The sequence below is a fragment of the Notamacropus eugenii genome, chromosome 2 (assembly GCF_028372415.1).
Source record: "Notamacropus eugenii isolate mMacEug1 chromosome 2, mMacEug1.pri_v2, whole genome shotgun sequence".
NCBI classification, from domain to species: Eukaryota; Metazoa; Chordata; class Mammalia; order Diprotodontia; family Macropodidae; genus Notamacropus; species Notamacropus eugenii.
In genome coordinates, this window is record NC_092873.1 from 321030955 (window position 1) to 321045248 (window position 14294).

Genomic DNA, 14294 nt, shown 5'->3' on the forward strand with positions numbered 1-14294 from the left:
GGAAAGTACATGAGAGGAAAAAAGTCTAAAATGAAGGGCAGTTTGTTAATTTCAGACCAGAAATTCCAGAGGACACTGTCAAAGAGTAGACAAATATGGAATGGGATATTACGAAGGCAGGGTTGTGCTAGATGAAGCTGAGACAAGGGAGGTGCAGGATGTAGGAGGGGGTTTGCTTGTTGGTAGTTCAGTATCACAGAAGATACTGTGAAGAATAATAACCGGGAGAGTTTTCTGACCATTGGGAAGTGAGTCCAGGCAGAGTAGCAGTGGATGGAGATGAATTCCACTGACAGAGCAGGTGAAAAGAATGTTTCGAATCACAGCATAGCCTGGAGGCATTGAGCTGACTTGGTGTTTCCGAATCTTCAGGCATTCTCCTGAGGTGCTCAACCAGCTAGATACCAGGTATTTTTTAACCCTTGGACTTACACAAATCTCAAAGCATTACATGTGTGCCAGCCATTACGATTACCACTTGCTACATTAACTTTTCTAAGCAGAGGGTAGACTTGGTTTCCTAGCCCTTAGATAAACCCAAACATAGCCAATATTCCCATTAGTGAAAGAGAAAGTAAATACTCTTATGGGCAGATAACTAGAGTAAAGGATAACTGGCCAGATGATAATGAGATATGAGCAACCAGGGATTTGTCCTTATCCATTTACTATCTCCTTATAAGTCTTCACTCTAAAGCAAACTGATAGAAAGGTTGTGTTTTTTTAACTCAAAGAAATACATAATGAAGCACAAATCATCCCTGATGAATCATTTACACAATCAAATAGCACAGTATATAAGAGCATATGTGCCCTAGCTACACTGCAGATAGATAACCTGCCCTCTAAGAGATTATAGATTTTTTTCTCTTTTTCTGATCGTGATTTGTGATTTCATCAGTGTGGGAGCCCTTCAGTATGGAAGCTTCTGCCACCAATACACATCAGTAAAATTTTTCAATTAATTATTTTTTAATTAAAACTTATTTTTTCTCCCTCCCCTTTTCATATTAGAAACAAAACAATAAAACAAAATCTTTCTAACAAATATTCATAGTTAAATAGAGCAACTGGTCATATTAGAATATATATCTCATTCTCTATATTTACCCTATTATTTCTGTCAGGAGGTGGGTTCTATTTTTTGTCATTGGCTCCACAGAATCACGGTCAGTCATTGCATGAATCAGTTCTTAAATCTTTCAAGGAAAAAAAAAACTTTTCTGTCTTTATAGTCTTTTTACTGTTGCCTGGGGGAACTGAGGTTACAAAACTTATTGATGGTCATACACTATGCCATTTTTACCTTTTATGTATTCATTTTCACTCATAAAATTTAGAGCTGGAAGGAACCTCAGACATCACTTACTCCATGTCCTTTATTTAACAGATGAGAAAACTGAGGTTTGGAGAAAGTAAGTGACTTGTTTAAGACAAAGTAGCAAAGGTGGCAAAAAGCTGCGCTGGAATTCCAACCTAGGTCCTTTGCCAGATCAGCACCATAGTTACTTGTCCCAACTGAGAGAAATGATTATTTCTCTTTTATATTAATAACAATTTATAATTGTGGACATCCAGGATTTTTTGTCTTCCTGTTTCCTTATTCTCTAACATTCTCCTCAATCTTGTTCAGATCCTACCCAACCAAGAAAACTAGTTTAGGTGAATTGGCAGATTCTGGCCCATTGTATTTTAGTCTGAGACGTCTGAATGGAAGTGGATTCCACCTTTTGTCTAGTTTGCCCTAGATTGGGGTGATATATGTATAGATAAGACTCTTTGACCAAAACTGAGTTCTGTCCCTTAGACCCTCATTAGAATAAGAATATCTCTCATTGTCATGTTCATTCCGTCATTACTTGTTAACCAATCAGAGTTGATTGCTATCCTCAGGAACATTCACTCTTCCAAGGGCACAGAAGTACTGACCAGGTTCCATGAAGGGTCTTTGGCATTAGAGAGGGCCATTGACCCTTTTTATTAATTATTCACTAGCATGATTAATAAAATAATTAATTACCCAGAAGGTATGTCTCTGAACTTTTTATATGTCACATATTCTACCTGCTAAGTGAATGTTTCCCCACCTTGGCTATAGTGAGCACAGTTTAAGCAAGGAGCCTCAGAGGCTATAAGGGGAGGTCAGTGTAGGAGAAGCGGGAATTAAAAGTGGCTCAACTTATAATCAGAGTAAGAAAGACATTTGCAATCTTACTCACTATCTACCTAGTCAAAATAAATTTTAAATCCCATAGAGATGTTTGTTGAGCTCAGAATTAATTCAGCATTCCGGTTAATGGTCTTTAGATTTGAATAGTATAAACAGAGGCACCATGGGGGAATACACACGTCTCATATTTTCTCTCATACCTTCTTTGTAACATAGTTATTAGCAAGTCACAACTTTACATACTTTATACCTCATATACATCATCTCCTTTGATACTAATAACGTTTAATATAAAATTTTGGAATAATCTCTTTGCTCTCTCTGAAGCAAACTCAGAGAATGCCTCTTCCTATGTCAACAAAAGCCAACCAAGGCTGACTTAACATTCCTTGGGAGACCTTTAACCTAAGACACTGTCTTGAATAATGGGACATTTTCCATATCTTAATATTTGTAGACATATACTATGTTATGGCATGTTAATAGTAAAGAAAATACAGACATCTTAGGTTGTAATTTCAATTTCCTGTGTCAGCTATTTCGAGTACCTGTTTAGGACAGGAAGCCTGGTGGGATTTTCTTATCATATGTCACAGAGACATATGTTTTACACAGCCTGGAATCACAAGGCCTAACTGACACTACTTTGTTAATTGTCTTGTCTTACTAAATTTATGATTTGTTCAACTAGGAGAGTTCCTTTCTCACAGCAAAATGTATAGAAGCCAGAAGATTTCTGCACTGGGTAGCCAGAACATTTTTCTGGCTCCATAATGGATTATGTTACCGGTTTTTTTAATAGGGAATTGAGCAATTAATTAATTAAATCATAAGATGTATGCATTAGCCTGTTGCCTTTTCTTTAACCAAGTTTTCAGGTTAACAATACTCACAAGTACCCTGTGAATAGCCACTGTTAGTATTTCCATTTTACAAATGAGGAAACTGAGGCTGGTTGAGTTTAAATGATTTACCTAAGGTTACACAGCTATTCAGCTGTCTAAAATGGGGGCCATAGCTTGACCTCAAGGAGTATGTGAGTGACAAATCAAAGGATAGGAAGGTGAACAGCTTCTCCCACCTCCCTGCCAACTCTGTGGCTTATTACACCTGTCCTTATTCCCCTGTGTTCTCCCAATAAGCCTCCTATCCAACTGCTGTGCAAGGTCGCAAATTCTACCCTTCAGCGACATGAGTTGGCACCTGAGAGCAGTTGTATAACCAACCTGCAATATAGGTACTCACAACAGTAGCTGTGCAGGTACGTTTTGTACCTGGAAAACGTTTTGTGCATGCTCATTCTCTGCCTCCTCAACTCACCTTGCAGCAGCAGCAGCAACTCCTTAGAGGGAAACTTCAGGGAATGACTGGTGAGTAAGAGCCTCACTTTCACTCCTTTTTGTTTTGGGTGGGATATAGTAAACTGCACAGAATGAGCAGGCAGGGAAGTATTTTGTTCTTTAGGACTCTCATTAGATTCTCTCTTTTCCACAAACCCAGCCCAACCTCCCTTCCAAACTCCTCTGTTACTTCTGAGAACACCATCATCCTTCCAGTTACCCAGGTTCCCAATCTCAGTGTCATCTTGACTCCTATGCTCCTGCCCTATATAGCTACTCATTTGTTAATCTTATCATTTTTACCTCCACAACATCTCTTACATCTGCTCCTTTCTCACTGACAAAGTCACCACCCTTGTCCAGAGCCTTATCACTTCTTGCCTAAGTTATTGTAATGGCCTTCTTACTAGCCTCCTTGCCCCAAGTCTTTCCCCATTCGAATTCATCTTTGACATAGCTGCTGAAGTGATATTTCCTAAAGCATAATTCTGACTAGCTTGCTTCCTTACTCAATAACCTTCAGTGATTCCCTATTGATTTTTGGATCAATATTATTTCACCCTTATCTCATACTTTAAAAATGTCTATTTTTGTACATTTTAAATAATGTACATAATTATTAGTACTGTGGTACATGTATATAATTTACAAGTAAGTATATCTGCACATAGTGAGAGTGCCTGCTCAAAAAATTTTGGGGGGGGTGTGTGACCAAAGAAATTTGGAGACCCTGCCTTATGCATGCTGCTTCTTCTGTCTTCCTCTCCCATTGGTTCATCTACAAGTGAAAATAATTCTGTCTAGGAGATTTTTCTCTGGCTTTGGTCCAAGATGCAGCTTTCCAGCCCATAGTTCCAAGATGCAGACTCTCTTTCCCCCACATTTACCTCCCTCCAAATTATTTTGTATTGCATTTATAATCTAGCCATCCATCCATCTATCTATCCTTCCATCCATCCACCTATCTATCTAAGCTCCCTGAGAGAATGCAAGTTAGTTGAGTGCAGGGATTATTTTGTTTTTTATAATTTTTACACCCGGTGCCTAGACTTCATAAATGCTTGTTGATTAATGTAATTTTTTCCCTTAGTGTCCATATGCATGAATAATTAGTGTCTAGTAGAACATGAGTTCCTTGAGGGCAGAGCATGCTTCTTATCTGAGTCTCCATGTTTCAGGACATTGCCTGGTACACATTAGGTACTTAATAAATGCTCGTTGAACATAAGTGAGACTATCACTAAGATGGGAGATGTATGCAATATAGGTAGAATGGGCATCCGTATGCCACAGAATCTAGTGAATCAGGATTTCTTGACATTGCACTCCAGGTACCTGCCACAGGCAAGGACAGCAAGATGATACCACAACAGTGATAGAGAGTGACACAAGGGTAACTGTGGATTACAGGAGAATTCAGAAGGTGGGATCTGTAGGGAACAAATAAATCAGGTGTTCTTTTTCAGGAATGATGAAGTTTCTATTCAAATGTCAAATCTATGGGGATCATCTTGGTTGAGATTTCTCTGCTCTTCCATCAAATGTTGTTGAAAACAACTTCCAAGAATAGAAGTTTTTACTTATGGTCTAAGAGATCAACATAGACCCATTCATTGATACACTAAACGACTCACCTTTTTTTCTGTCACTCTCTCCCTTACACTTCCTCCTCTCCCCTAACACACCCCCTCCTAAGTTCACAAGGCAGATAGCTTTCCATAAGACATGGGAAAACCTCTCATCATATTACTCACATAGCACTTTCTCATCACTCCATCTTTCTTAGTGAAGGATTACAAGCTTCTCTTTGCCTTTTCTGTTTTCACCCTTGCTGCCTCTCTGTTTTCTCTGACACCAGTCTTGGACAAAGCTATCCACCAAGAAGCAGGTAGAGTGGCTGTAGTCTGAGAGAGATCTGCATCCTGCTCTCTGCACCATGACCTACCTCTTGCTCACCAAAACTGGCATGATAAATTACTCTGTCCAAGCTTAACATACTTGGAAAAGCCTGCTCACTGACTGTAATTAATACACTGGGGGAAAACACAAACCCAGACTTTTTGTACACAGCCACAGAAATCCTTCTTTATGAGTGTCTGTGTACATATGCCTAATTCCTCTCACTTTCCTGCTTCTTGAATCTAGCTTATTTTGTGCATAATCCAGGACAGCACAAGTCAAAGATTTCATCAAGAAAATTAAAAGCATCACTGATGACATACTAGCTGAGCAAACTACCTGGGTAAGGTCCTTCTTACCCACTATCCAGCACCTATGTGACTTTGCTGACTGAGCAAAGGATCAGAAATTATGGAAACTATAAGCAGAAATTTTTGTAACAGGGAAAGTCCCACAAATTGGTTCAGGGACAAGCAGCATGAAGCCCATTCTCAGTTTAGGGGGGAAACAGACCCCAGCATTCCAGTGACAGGCTACTCCCAATTATAACCAATCATGATAACCACATGAATGAATGTGAATGAAAAGAACATTTATTAAGCATTTGCTAGAAACTGTGCTAAATGCTGGGGATATGAATGAATGAATGAATAAGAGGGAATATGATGAGTCTTGCCCTTGAGGACTTTACATTCTAACAGGGAAAGACAATACATGTGAGAGTGATGAGTAGGAAAAGAAAGATGGAAAGAAAGAGGAGGAGAGGAAGGCTGAGAGGTATGGTAAGATAGTTTAGGTGAACATTTGAAATATTACAATTCTACATACTGTAGAAATACAGTATGTTCTGATGACGACTATTTTGCACTCACTCACATACTAATTAATTGGGTTGGGACCAAGGGTAGAAATCAAAAAAAAGTGGGTTAACTTTCTGAGGTACTCGGAACAAAGATTCTGGAAGTCCACATTCAGAGGTCCAATGTGGAGGGTGCTGGTCCAGGTGGAGAAAAAAACAATTGAGGCAGGTAAATGGTAAAATGGCCATATAGGATGTGAAGGTGAAACATGGTTTGTTATCTAGCATCAACCAGTAGTTATTGGGAACTTAAGGCTTAATTTGCATTCAATAACCAATCAACTGGTTTGGGTCCTGGTTCAAGAGCTCCAAAAATGAGTGGATTAACTTTCCCAGAAACTAGGGGCAGATAATCTGGAGGTAAAGGTTATAGAGGTCCATTGTAGAGGATACTAGGCTAGGGGGGAGAAGGGCAGCAGTGCCAGTCAGGTAGTAATATGGCCTCTATGGATGGCTGAATGGATGAATGGGATGTGAAGGTGAAGCATGGTGCTCTACTCTACTGTTTTTGTGCTGCTGAAGGACTACTGGTAAGTGCTACCAGTATCCTTCAAATTAAGCCCCTGAACAGAGCTCCAGACACCCTGCCCTAGTTACAGCTCCTAAAATGACCATGAATGACTTGGCTCTATTCCACTGCCTAAGGTCCATGCCTTAGTTGGGGGGTGATGGGATAGGTCAGAGCAATTCCAATTATGATTTTTGATGCTATTTGGCCTCTGTTAGTATTTACTACTCAGCAGCAATCTGTATGCTATCAGAGAATACACCATTTTGAGTATGGCCCAGTCACTCATTGAGTAGGGCACAGTACCAATAAGGCTAAGGAAAGGTGCCCGGGGGAGACCCAATAAATGCTGCTGGAGGAAAACTGGATTTACTGAATAGCATCCGATTCAGCAGAACTCCTTTAAATTCTCCCCAGCTCTGCCCCTTTGGGTTACCAATTCCCTGGCCTTTCTTGGAAAATTTCAGGTGAGATCTAGGTGGGGAGTGAGGAAATTTCACAGAGAGACTCAGAAATACCATCTCCTCTGGCTTCTGGCTCTATCTGCAAGCTTATCCTCCCAGTAATAAATGGGGACTCCCAGAAACTCAAGGAATTCATCATCAGTAGCCCTCAGACAAGCACAACATCACACCTGTCAAAAACAATCTTCCAAAAAACAACAAAAGAGAAAGTCTTTATACCTTTGATTCAGCCAATTTTCCCCTGGGGCACTCTGGACTCTAAGAAAAGAAAGAAAGAGAAGGAGAAAGAATTACAATCAATGGCTGTAATCAAGAACTTGGTTATTGGAGATGCTATTTGATCACTGCCTAGTCAAGTTTGGAACAGGAGGTATTATCTCCCCAGGAGTTCTCGGAAACCTGCCCAGGTTAAACTTGCTGCCATCAGGATTTCAAGTGTGGCTGAAAGTGGACATTTTACTTAACAGGCAAAGACAAAGGAAAACAACATTTTGGAACCATTATCTAGATTTTCCAAATTTATTTTCTTTCCTACTCCGTGAAGGCTCCTTTGTTTAGTTTTTCTTTTCCCCAGAGTCTGAGGGATTCCCACTTGTTTCTTCTCCCTTACCTGTACAACCTATGATAAGATAGCCACGTCAGGGATCTACTTTGCAGACTGCCTATGGCAAATGTTGAATCCCAAGCTGGATTCCTCTTGCCACCCAACACATGTCTGGCTTAATTCCCCTGGCTCTTAGTCAATGTATGCTTGTAGAATACCAACTAATTTTAATATAGTTTAATAAACACAATATTACTAGAAAGATAAAATGTGCCATTCTTGCTATAAAAAATCATGCGATGAACTCCAAATGTGAACAAATGATTTGTGATCACCTATTGTCTTGAATTATCTGTATTATCACTTGACGCCAGTGCCATGGGTAATTGAAGGGTATCCATAGTTTGCTAAGATGATAATAATAAAAATTTGTGATAAGGAGCTGTGATGCCATCATTGTGGGAAACTACTGACTCAAAAATTTCTTCCACCACTGCAGTTCACCATTTATCTATTAATTGCACACTCTATATCCCTGACAAACTGGCTTACTTCCTATTCCCCAACACTTCATCTCTTACCTTCAAGCCTTCACACAAGGCGTCTCTCCTGCTTGGAAAGTTTTCCTTCCTTACCTTAGACTCTTAGAATCCCCAACTCCCTTGCTAAGAGCAAATGTAAACTCCTAAACAGACCTTTCCAGCTAGTACCATCCTATCAGAAACTAATCTGTTTATACTTCATATTTACCCATCTGTAACATGTTTCCCAGTAGAAAGTAAAGTAAATGTAAACTTAATCAACGGTAGGTATTGTTTCTGGGGTTTTTTTTTTTGTCTTTGTATTTCTAGTGCTTAGTTCCCTGCACATAGTAGGCAGTTAATAAATGCTTATTGAATTGAATCAGTAGATAATTCCTAGTAAGTTGCTTAAGGCTTTGAAAGATTGAGTAACCCAGGATTTCTTAGCGTCAGACACAGGATCTAAATCCCTATTTTTTTTTACTACAAGTCTGATCCTGCTCAATAGCACTGATTACATATTTAGAATAGGTCTTTAAGCTTTGAAAAGTATTTCCCTTGGATGTGGGAAAATTGGGACAATAATGTACTGTTGCTGGCATTGTGAACTGATCCAACCATTCTGGAGAGCAATTTGGAATTATGCCCAAAGGTATAACACCATACCATACACTTTGATCCAGCAAAACCACTACTAGGTCTGTATCCTAAAGAGATTTTTTTAAAGGAAAAAGATCTATTTGCATAAAAACATTTATGATAGTTCTTTTTGTAGTGGCAAAGAACTGGAAACTGGAAACAGAGGCGATGCCCATCAATTAGTAAATGACTGAACAAGTTGCGGTACAGGATTGTAATGGAATACTGTTGTGCAATAAGAAATGATGAGCAGGATGATTTCAGAAGAAATCTGGAAAGACCTACATGAACTGAAGCAAAGTGAAGTGAGCAGAACCGGGAGAACTTTGTACATAGTAACAGCAATATTTTATGATGATTGGCTGTAAATGGCTTAGCTATTCTCAGCAATACAATGATCCAAGACAATTCCAAAGGTCTCATGATGAAAAATGCTGTCCACCTCCAGAGAAAGTATTGATGGACTCTGAACGAAGATTGACACGTACTATTTTTCACTTCTTTTTTTCCCATTTTTTTTTCCTTTGGGTCTGTATCTTCTTTCACAACATGACTAATATGGAAATATGTTTTGCACAATTGCACATGTATAACCTATGTCAAATTGATTATTTTCTCAGGGAAGGGGAAAAAATTTTGAAACTCGAAATTTAAAAAGTGATGACAAAAATTATCTTTACATGTAACTGGGGAAATAATAAAATATTATTTTTAAAAAAGATTTCCCTTGCAACCACCCTCTGAGTTATGTAGTTATACATATATGCATATGTGTATGTACATATACATACATATATGTATGTACATATGTATGTGTGTATAGATATATGTATGTGTATAGATATACATGTATGTATATATACATATATATCTATACACATACATAGATTCATTTTATTGATGGAGAAACTGGGATTCAGAGGGATGAAGTAACTTTCAGGATTTAAAACCAGGTATCCTGACTTCAAATTCAGAACTCTTTTCAAACAGTCTAAAGAATCATATTCTTTATATACACATGGAGGGGAGGATTTCAATTTTCTGAGGGGAGGGAATTACAGAAGTAGAGGGAGGAAGGATGCAACAGGCCAATGTTTCCAACAATTCTAAATTAAATGTTAGTTCATTTCTGACCCTGTTTTTACTCCTTATCCCAAAGTGTTTCTTTAATAATACTGAAAACAGTGTAGTACAGTGGCTAGAACTTTGTATCAAGGGTTAGAGGGCTTGGATTCAAATCTTGACTTATTATTTGAAGTTGTTGTGTATATATAAGTTCTGATCATTACCCTTGTGATTTTAAACACATAGTTTCACATCTCTTTCTTTGTCTCTAAGATGGGAGACATGGGGCTCAAGATAGATGATTACCAAGGTGCCTCACCCCGTCTTGGATCACTGCTTTGTCATGACAGAGGGGCTTGCGTGGCTCAATGAAACTATGAGTTATACCATGCAAGGTTACCTAAGATGGGCAGATCGTAGTGGAGAGTTCTGACAAAAAGTGTTCTACAGGAGAAGGAAATGGCAAATCAATCTAGTATCTTTGCCAACAAAATCCCAAAGACATTATTAAGATGCTATGAGTCCCTCAGGTCAGAAAATGTCTAACACATTACTGGGGAAGAGCAGAGGACACCTATAAATAGCTCCAGCAGTGAACATGAGCTTGGCTAGGCTTTGGGAGATAGTGGAAGATAGAAGGACTCTATGGTCCACAAAGGCACAAAGAGTCGACATGACTGAATGCTGAACAACAAACATGTGCCTTACTTAGAACTAGGATCCTGCTTCTTACACCCAGGGCTTTCATCAGCTCCCTTCCCCTTTATAAACATAAGCCCCCTGCTCCTACATCCCTCTAATTTTCTATCTAGTCTTTGTTTGAGTTTCACTGTATACCTAACTATATCTTTTCACTAAGAAGAACACACAAACTATAATGGACTGTGAAGGCTGATTTCATCCTTACTTTGGGCATTTGTGGCAAAGAACTAGAGAAACTTCTCCTACTGTGTTCTGCCAATACTTGCCCTGCTTCCTTTCAACGTTCAGTGCTTCTTACTTTCCCTTGGATCCTCTCAAGGATCCCTGAGGGATAAGAATATATTTATCATGATATTTGTTCAAAGCAAACATTTTGGTAATCCAGCTGCAGAAAGGTAGAGAATTAGTTTTCCTCAGTCCAATGTGAGGAAACTGAAAGAATGCTAAGTATCTCGATCCCACAGATCCTCAAGTGTTTCATAGACTCATGGAGTTAGAACCAATCTCAGGAAGTCTTTTAGCTCTAACTTTTTGCCTTTCTGCGTCCAAATCCTAACTCTACCCTTTCCCAATACTGGGTATTTACCCTATTTTTCTAAAATTTTCAAGATAGAGACCCCATAATCACTCTTTGTAGATTGTTCTGGTATCAAATATACTTGATGGTTACATTTCATTCAACTCAAAAAATTATGTGTAGGATATTGTGCTAGTCATGGAGCTTACAGTCTGGAGATGAGAACTTCTTAAGGGACAGTTCAATTCAATCACTATAATTACAAAACAACAATAAAATTTTAATTGATATATTTTGTTTTTACATCACCTTTATTTTGAATACAGTTCTCTTCCCTTTTCTACCCAATGAGCCACCCCTTGAAATAAATAATTTTAAAAGGTAGAAAAAGAAGCAATTCAGCAAAACTAGCCAAAACATGAATGGTCTTGTGATACACACACACACACACACACACACACACACACATATATATGATATGTTCCACAAACCACAGTTTCCATTTCTGTAGAGAAAAGAGGGTAGCGGTTTGCTGCAATTTGAAGAAACATCATCTGTTGTGGAGTAGCATACATCATTGAGAGATTGTGTGAGCACACAGCTAAGCTGCCCATCCAAGTAGGAACAGAGGGATTCATGAGATGGAACGTGAACATACTTTGCATTGTTGGAGATGGTAATTGACTCCTCCTTTTCCCCTCTCAAGTCTGCATCCCTTGCTGCCATATACCCCACTCTAACACACACCCTATTCTGAGGAGGGGTTGAGAGGGAAAGATGCCTATGGTCCATTCATTCCTTCTCTGTGGACCTTACTGAGGACATCACTATGAGCATGCTCAGTCGGTCAGGAGGAAGCTGATTCTCAGTCTCACTGTTAGCAAACATTGCTCTCAGCTGCTCAGTGGGATAATCAATTATGGGAATTTTTGCCTCAATGAATCAGAGTCATGGAGGAGCACATCTCATTAGGCTAGTGGTGCTGACTTCCATTAGTGCTCTTGTGGTGAAACCCTTCAGCAAAGCTCAAACAGAGCTAGACACATTTACCAAGCTTAAAGGATCTTCATATTTCTCAACCTTACCCCAAGCTAAAGTCTTTCAAACTGTAAAGTCTTCTCAAGGGAGCTCTTTGAGGGCAGTGATAGTCCTGAAAAGCAAGGTATTTCTCTATTTGCTGGACATAAGATAAACATCTGCCTAGAAAAGTCTCAGATTTGAGCTATTTTGAGCACTGAGATTGAGGCTCTTTGTAAATGTATGTTTGCTGTTGCATCCTAAAATATTATACCAAAATTTTACAGCTAGTCAAAGACCCATGCTTCCCACATATACCCTGTTACATAAAATTCCCTCGAATTTCTCCAATTTATTCTTCCAAACTACAATCAATGTGTTGTGAAAGGTTGCTGATCTGGGGAACCCCGATTGATTCAGTCCCCACAGTCCAATAGTTGAAATTGCAAGAGGTAAAGGGCTTTAGTAGAGATAGTGAGGTACAAGGGTTTGTCTTCTTTCAGATTCTGATTGGGTTATTTGCATAGCATAGTCCAGGAAATTTAAGAATTGGCAAAAGATAGTGGATTTACCCCACATTGATATTAGCTTCAGTGAGAGTTTAAGAGCAGAGGTATAAAGGTCCAGTAAGATGAGAAAAAAAAGTCATCTATGGGAGAAATTAGTTGAGAACTCCCTCTTCACCTTTTATTTTGTACTTCTTATGATGAACAATGGAGGGAGGGGGAGAAAGATGGGAATTTACCTCTCTTCCTTCTTAGGACATTATCAACAGTGGTAACTTGTAGCAGAAGCACAAGGCTACTGAAGTCCAGCTTCAGAAGTGAGTTGGATAGATCTTAAGCAATCTCATCATTATGTCTCACTGTATCTGGTAATCACAAGATCTTTACATCTAATCCAATCTAATAAACATTTATTAAATGACGATGATGACATGACAGGCTCTGTGAGATACAATTAATAGAAAGACAGTCTCTGCGTTCAGTGATCTTATAATCTAAAGTAGGAGATAACATAAAAAAAATCAGAAAGCAAGGTGGGGGGAAGGGATTGAGACACTAGAGTGTACTTGGCATGGCAGTATGTTGTTCTGAGCAGGTGAAACCTAGAGAGGCAGCAGACTGCAAAGTAGAGTGATCTGTAGATCCAGTTTCTATCCTCTAGAAAGGAAGGCATTGGGAAGAATTTGATACTCTGTCCTCCAGTCCTCTAAAGAGAGGAGGGTAATTCCCAAACATCTTGTCATTTAATTAAGTGGATGGAGTAAACTCAGTTGATCAGTGTGTCCTTGTAACTATCTACCTTCTTCATATAAATTTTCAGCCTCACCCATCTTGATCTTGTTCTTTTGGACCTTTCTCTGTATTTCTCTTCCTAGGGTGTTGGCTCATTTCTCATGGTAATTTCAACTAGAACAGGGATTTTTAACCTATTGTATGTAATTGATCCTTTTGGCAATCTTGTGAGACCTATGATCACCTTAAAATAACATTTTAAAATATATGAAATGAAATACATAGGATTACAAAAGAAATCATTTAGATATATATATGTATGTGTGTATGTGTGTATAGAGATATATATCTCCATGTGTGCCTATCTATCTATCTATCTATCTATCTATCTATCTATCTATCTATCTATCATCTATCTATCTATCTACCTGTCTATCTATCTATCTGTCTGTCTGTCTGTCTGTCTGTCTGTCTGTCTGTCTGTCTGTCTGTCTGTCTGTCTATCTATCTATCTATCTATCTATCTATCTATCTATCTATCTATGCAAGCTCATGGATTCTGAGTTAATAACTCCTAATTTAGAGTTACTGAATATCTTTTTCATCTTCCAAAGTTCCTAACTTTTTTTCTCTTCTATCCATAAAATCTTCTTTCACTTTTCAGCAAATATAATATTCAGTAGAAAAGAATTGGGCAACAGTTAAGGAGAAAAAGGATGTCAAAGGAATCAATGTATCTGATTCTCACTTACCCAGGTGTGGATTTTCTGCTTTGCAGCATTATTAGAGCAACCCAGGGACATCTTACTGC

At 38.7% G+C, this 14294-nt stretch overlaps 1 protein-coding gene across 6 annotated transcripts in view; it reads right to left on the bottom strand.

The window, feature by feature from the left end:
• RBFOX3 (RNA binding fox-1 homolog 3) overlaps window positions 1-14294 on the bottom strand; it is a 967429-nt gene that overhangs the window by 256897 nt on the left and 696238 nt on the right. For all 6 annotated transcript variants that reach the window (XM_072645213.1, XM_072645209.1, XM_072645206.1 and 3 more), the window contains one exon: window positions 7460-7498. The gene's annotated coding sequence lies outside the window, so the exon portion shown is untranslated. The remainder of the gene's footprint in view (window positions 1-7459; window positions 7499-14294) is intronic.